The sequence below is a fragment of the Pyrus communis genome, chromosome 13, assembly GCF_041283825.1.
Source record: "Pyrus communis isolate YQ-2024b chromosome 13, ASM4128382v1, whole genome shotgun sequence".
NCBI classification, from domain to species: Eukaryota; Viridiplantae; Streptophyta; class Magnoliopsida; order Rosales; family Rosaceae; genus Pyrus; species Pyrus communis.
In genome coordinates this window covers 21193991-21201056 of record NC_142577.1, presented here as the reverse complement: position 1 = coordinate 21201056, position 7066 = coordinate 21193991, and positions in this window count along the sequence as shown.

Below are 7066 nucleotides of genomic sequence, written 5' to 3'. Positions count from 1 at the left end.
ACATGCAACAGCACCATCTGCTGTCTTCTGACAGCACACATGGAAAAGACTTCGTTAGCAGTTTGTAGGTATGTATTGTTGAGAATACTTTAGTATTTGTATATATAGAACATACTTGACGCAACGGTTGTGATTTAGTTGGTTAATCCTTCTGTTCTTGGCTAGTGTATTAATCTTTTAAGTCTAGTTCATCCTTACAATAAACACTTCAATCTAATCATCAACAACCATGTCATTTGATTTGTAAATATGGTTTAAAAAATTTGGTCTCCCTAACATAACCCTAAGGGAAACATACCCAACCTAATGTCAACAAGATATGACTTGGACTAATATGGAAAACATACCCAAACCCAAGTCTGGTTGCTCCCTCCATAAAACTACAATATAAATCAATATCCATGAATAAGGATTAGCCAGGACAAGTTACATTACATTCTCATGGCAATTTAACCTAGAGATTCAAAAAACAAAATATAAAGGCAATTTAAGAGGCAGCATCCAAGTGATGATAATATCCTATGAAACGGGAAAGCATTCACATTCACAAGGCACAAAGACAAGCTTACCAGAAAATAGGTGGAAGGTCTGCATAAAGTTGAACTCAAGATAATAGCTCAGGAAGTACTTTTTCCACTTAATTAACCTACCAGCAGCAAACACAGACTAAGATTAATATTAAACCAAACACCGAAATAGTGTCATTCAAGGAAAGATCTCGTCCCTCAACCAAACTCAAAGAATCAGTAAGCATGTGTATTAGCTAATTAAATGTTCAAATTCGTTGAATTGGTTCAAGAACCAAAATTAAGGGTCCTCCAAATCAAAATCCACCTGCAATCGGAGAAGGTGCAGAGACCCAGTGGAGACTGAAAACTGCAGAGAAATGAAAGGAAAACTTTACTGGTGCAGCGCCAACTGCAAGGAAGACAGAGCATAGAGGGACATGAGGGAGTGACATCGCGGAGGAACTCCGACGGAGAGAAGAACGGTGAAGATGGTGGAAGAACTCGCGATGAAGAGCCACGGAGATGACAATTCGACTGAGAAAGCAAAGGGATTTGGTACACTAGTGCGTTCAGACTTCAAAGGCTAATAGGGAATCTTTGGGAGGAAAAGAAAAAAACCTGGAGGGTATTATAGCGCCTTTTTTTTTTTTTTTTTTCAGAACATCTAACGACAGCCCTAAAGACTTGTGGCTTGGAGTTCCTCAAAACGAAGTAAGTTTAGTCGTTGTTTGTCGTTTCCTAGCGATTAAGACAATTAATTTCGTTGGCAAAAATATTTTTTGTATTGGTTGTTGATCTTCATTAGATTGTGAAATTCGCTCTTTAGCAATGCCTTTAACAACTTTTTTCCTTCCTTTTTTTTTTTTTCTTCTCCTCTTCTTCTTTATTGGAAGTAGTCCAGTGGTTTATTAGGGTTTCCTGAATATTAAGATAGGTTACGGTAAAATTGGACAATAAGGGTTAGGGCAACTACTCAAGTATGTTTCTTTTGGGTATTGTCGTTCTCTAAAGGGTTAATAGTCAGTTCTCTTTTCTTGTGATCAGTAACAATTTGTTTAGGAGTCTAATCGAAGTTGTCAACTCCTTAATTCAAGGAGCTGTTGTTTATCTTCCCTAAGCCGCATGTTATGGCTTAAATCAAGGAGAGTCAATCTCCTTATATATTGTTGTACAATTGTAATGAAGTCATAATGAAAAATACAAAACAATCTTTGGAAGTCAATATGGTATCAGAGCAGGAAAATTAACCTGCTTTTGCTTTACTACTATCCGAGCGTGTTCAACCTCCAAAATGGTTGAAGATAATCCTTTTGGGTCTGAAGCTGAAAGTTCACCGGTTCTTTCCTCCGTGAATTTGCCTGAGGTGGATGTCAACCCAAATCAAAGATTAAGTTCAATCTTGTTGAATGAGTTTAATTACTTGCCTTGGTCGAGAGTAGTATATTTTGCCCTAGGTGGAAGGTCCAAGTTGGGATTCATAAATGGAAGCATCGAAGTTCCTGATGCTTCCTCACCAACTTATGAATCCTGGCTTAGCAAGGATCAGCTGGTTATGTCGTGGCTCCTGAATTCCATAGAACGTAAACTAGTTGAAATATTCAGTTACTCTGAATCATCACACCAGCTATGGGAGACTGTCAAGGAAATGTATGGCAATCAGAACAATGTTGCACGCGTTTTCCAATTAAAAAAGGACATCTCCAACCTGCAACAAGAAGGTAAGCCCCTTGTACAACTTCTAGGTAGCATGAAGAGCATGTGGAATGAGTTGGAAATATATCGTCCTCATATAACCAATGCAGTTTTGCTACGAAAGAGGGCGGAAGAAGACAAGATATTTCAACTCTTGTCCAGTCTTGACTCAGAATATGAAGACCTACGAAGCCACATACTCATGAACACTGAACTTCCTTCCTTTACCAGTGTATGTGCAACAATTCAACGTGAAGAAGTAAGGAGGAAGGTCATGAACATTGGTACAAAGGCCAATGTAACTGAAGCAAGGGCCTATCTAACCAACAAGAGGAAGTACAAAGGGAAGCATCCAAATTTGAAATGCTAACATTGCAACTACACTGGTCATGTTAAGGAGACATGCTGGATTTTGCATCCAGAATTAAAGCCTGATTTCATGAAGGACAACAAGGGTTTACAGAGGTTGAACCGTACTACACATCGAGCTAACCATGCGTCTGCTTCCACCTCCAATGGGTCTGACACATTCAAGAACTTCACAGCAAATCTAGCTGCACTCATAAATGAGTTTACATCGTATCTTTAGAGCAAGAAAGGAAGGGTTGGAAGTGTCCGAATAGACAGCGTTGAAGACGAAAACTCGACAGCTTTGCTAGGCAAGTTTGAGGGTTTCTTGGCAGACACAGAACACATACCACAAGAAGCCCTTAATGTAAATATGTTGCATGATTTTTGGGTTGTAGATTCAGGTGTCACTGACCATATGACCAACCATGTGTCTAAGTTTCATAAGTTTGAAAAATTATAAAAACCTTCTCAAGTTTCAATTGCAAATGGTGAGAATGCAAAGGTTTTAGGAAAGGGAAAAATCAACTTAATGTCTGATGAAATTGAGTCGGTTGCCTTATATGTTACATCATTTCCATTCCAACTCCTATATGTGGGAAAAATCACCAATACCTTGAATTGTTTAGCCATATTCTCTCCTCACAATGTCATTTTTCAGGATTGTGCCACCAAGAAGATCATTGGTGAAGGGTTTTATCTAGATGGTCTCTATTACATATCAAAGAGCAATCCCAGAGGGTTTCAAGCCAAGTCCAACTCTATCCAAGATAACCAATTGTGGCATCAACGTTTAGCTCATCTTTCTCCACCCATTTTGTCAACTTTATTTCCAAACTTAGGGAAGGATGTAATTTCATGTGAAACCTGTCACTTGTCTAAGGCCACTAGATTACCCTTTAACTCTTCCTTATCTAGGGCTAGTAAGAGTTTTGAACTTGTTCATTCAGATGTATGAGGACCAACTGGTGAATCTTTTGGTTATAAGTATTTCGTAATTTTTGTTGATGATTTCTCTAGAGTCACATGGTTGTACCTTTTAAAGTCTAAGAATGAAGTTATGGAAGTATTTAAGGATTTCCATAATCTTGTTAAAAATCATTTCTCTTCTCAAATTCAAACCTTAAGGTCTGACAATGGCACCTAATACACATCCCATATCACGACACAATATTTGAGCAATCATGGCATCATGCATCAAACAAGTTATGCTGGCACACCTCAACAAAATGGCATAGCCAAAAGGAAAAATCGTGACTTACTTGAAAAAACTAGAGCACTAATGCTACAAATGAATGTACCAAAGAGATTTTGGTCCCAATGAGTCATGGCAGTTGCATATATCATCATTAGACTTCCTAGCCGAGTCTTGGAGTTTAAATCTCCCCTAAAGGTCATGAAAGGAAAGAAAATTGATCTTTCACACCTTAGAGTCTTTGGCTGTATTTGTTTTGTACATATTCAACCTCATCACTGAGATAAATTAGGCCCTAGAGTTGTTAAATGCATTTTTCTTGGTTATTCATCTACACAAAAGGGATATAAGTGCTATAATCCCCAACTGAGGAGATTGATTGTGTCTAAAGATGTTCGATTTTGAAACCACAAGTCAAGGGGAGTGTATCTTTGATTTTTTTTCCTCTACCAAGAATCGAATTTGATGCTTCAACAAATAGAGGTCTCAGCCATGTCAACATTGATGCATCACTCACTAAAAGTAGCAATGAAGGCACTCACTCTGATGGTACAATGGTGACAATCAAGATGATCTTCACAGTGTGGCTCAAGACATGAACGAGTGTGAGACAACCCTCATAGCCCCACGACGCAATCCAATGCATGATAGACAACCTCCCACAAGGTTTCAAGACTTCGTCACCTACAAACCCAAGCATCCAATCTCCAATTGTGTGTCGTACCAAAAAGTGACTCACTCTCATGCTGCATTCTTAAGCACCATTTCAAGTTACAGTGAGCCTCAGAATTTCCATGAGGCTAACAACAAAGATGTGTGGAAAAAAGCAATGCGAGAAGGACTTCAAGCTTTAGACCAACACAAAACCTGGAGTATCACCAAACTTCCAAAAGGAAAAAGGGCAGTGGGTTGTAAATGGATTTATAAGATCAAATTCGATTAAGATGGGTCAATTGAAAGGCATAAAGCAAGGTTGGTGGCTTGGGGTTTTACTCAAACATTCGAGGTCGATTACAAAGAAACATTTGCACCTGTTGTAAAAATGAACTCAGTTAGGGTTCTATTGTTCGTGGCTGTTAATAAGGGATGGTCCATATACCAAATGGACGTGAAGAATGCATTCTTGCATGGTGATCTCGAAGAGGAAGTCTATATGAAATTGCCACCAGGGCACCCTTAAAGCAATGAGCCTGATTTAGTGTGCAAATTGCACAAATCAATTTATGGACTGAAACAATCTCTTCGAGCTTGGTATGCCAAGCTAAGCTCAGTTCTCACTAGTGTTGGTTTCAAAAGAAGCAATGCCGATTCATCATTATTTGTTCGCACTGGAGCTGTGGGCAAATTGGTTGTGTTGATCTATGTTGATGACTTAATAATTACAGGTGATAATGCTGAAGAGATCTTCAAACTCAAACAGTCACTCAGACAAAGGTTTGCAATTAAAGACCTAAGGGTATTGAAGTATTTCCTTGGCTTAGAGATGGCAACTTCTCACAATAGACTATTTCTTAATCAAAGAAAGTATGTCATGGATTTGCTCAAGGAAGCTAACATGAGTGATGCTAAACCTGCCATTACTCCTCTTAATAGCAAGATCAAACCTAGCTTGGAGGGCACGCCACTCACCAATGTAAGCTATTATTAGAGACTTGTTGGTAAGTTAATTTACCTAACAATCACTAGACCTGACATCACATATTCAGTGAGTATCATAAGCCAATTCATGCACTCTTCCACAATCAATCATTTGAACCTTGTTAAAAGGATCTTACGCTACTTAAAATGGTATGTACGTGGGTCGTGGCATCATCATGAAGAATGAGAACACATAAATCATGGGGTATTGCTTGGGTAGGAAATGCAATCGATCGTAAGTCCATAACTGGCTACTGTACCTTTATCGGTGGAAACTTGGTCACCTGGAAGAGTAAAAAGCAAACTGTCATCGCAAGATCAAGCGCTAAAGCTGAGTATCGTGCAATGGCCTCAACTGCGTGTGAGCTGATATGGCTAAAGGGTCTTTTGTGTGACCTAGGTGTGTTTAAAACTTTCCCTATGTCCTTATTTTGTGACAATCAAGTAGCCATGCATATAGCATCAAACCCAGTGTTTCACGAAAGGACGAAACACATTGAAGGTGACTGTCATTATGTTCGGGAACAAGTACAGTCGCAGGTAATTTAGACCCATTATACAAGAAGCTTCGATCAACTGGCCGACATCTTCACAAAACCCTTGCCTTCGCATCAGTTTCAATGACTTCTGTCGAAGCTTGGATCCATAAAACTTCTGGATCCAGCTTGAAGGGGAGTATTGGAAGTAGTCTAGTGGTTTATTAGGGTTTCCTGAATATTAAGATGGGTTACGGTAAAACTGGACAATAAGGGTTAGAGCAACTACTCAAGTATGTTTCTTCTAGGTATTGTCGTTCTTTAAGGGGTTAATAGTCGGTTCTCTTTTCTTGTGATCAGTAACAATTTGTGTAGGAGTCTAATCTAAGTTGTCTACTCCTTAATTCAAGGAGCTGTTGTTTATCTTCCCTAAGCCTCTTGTTATGGCTTAAATCAAGGAGAGTCAATCTCCTTATATATTGTTGTACAATTGTAATGAAGTCATAATGAAAAATACAAAACAATCTTTGAAAGTCAATATTCTTCATAAGTTGAAGGTGCAAACATGGGATGAACGCATACACTTCTGTCGTTTCCTTCACCGCCCTTGTTGCCCTTGATTTTTCTTTTCACATAAGGGAGTTGTTCTCTTCTTTTCTTCTTGGCATGAGAGAGATTTTCCTTAATTTCTTCTCTCTTTGTTCATACTTGAGGTTCTAATTGAGGATGAGCCATGTGTCCTCCTGGTGTTGCTATATAACTTCTTTTTCTTCAAGCTGGTAACGAAACATGTTACTTTTGTTGCACGTTTCTGACTCATGTCTTCTTTTTTTCCTCTTTCGAACTCTGCTGATACCGTGATAAAATTTTAACAAAAAAAAGAAGAAGAAGAAGAAAAGAAGCTCTATGGTCCACTTCTTCAATGGAGTCCAGACTTGTTCTTTCATAGATTGAAAAGATGCATATTATGCTCCCGCACTCTTTTCGCAACTCTACATTTTTTTGTAAGTCTGAAGAAGGCTTCCTTGTAACTTCAAACCTTTTCATTTATTTGGGAGGAAAACAAACCGTCTCATTTGAATCACACAATTAGATATATATTTGTGGAAACACACCTCTCTCGCCGATGTTAAATAAATAGAGTAGCTCATAGATGTTTTCTAACTATATATTAATATTATAACAAGAACTAGAATCCTATATATTCA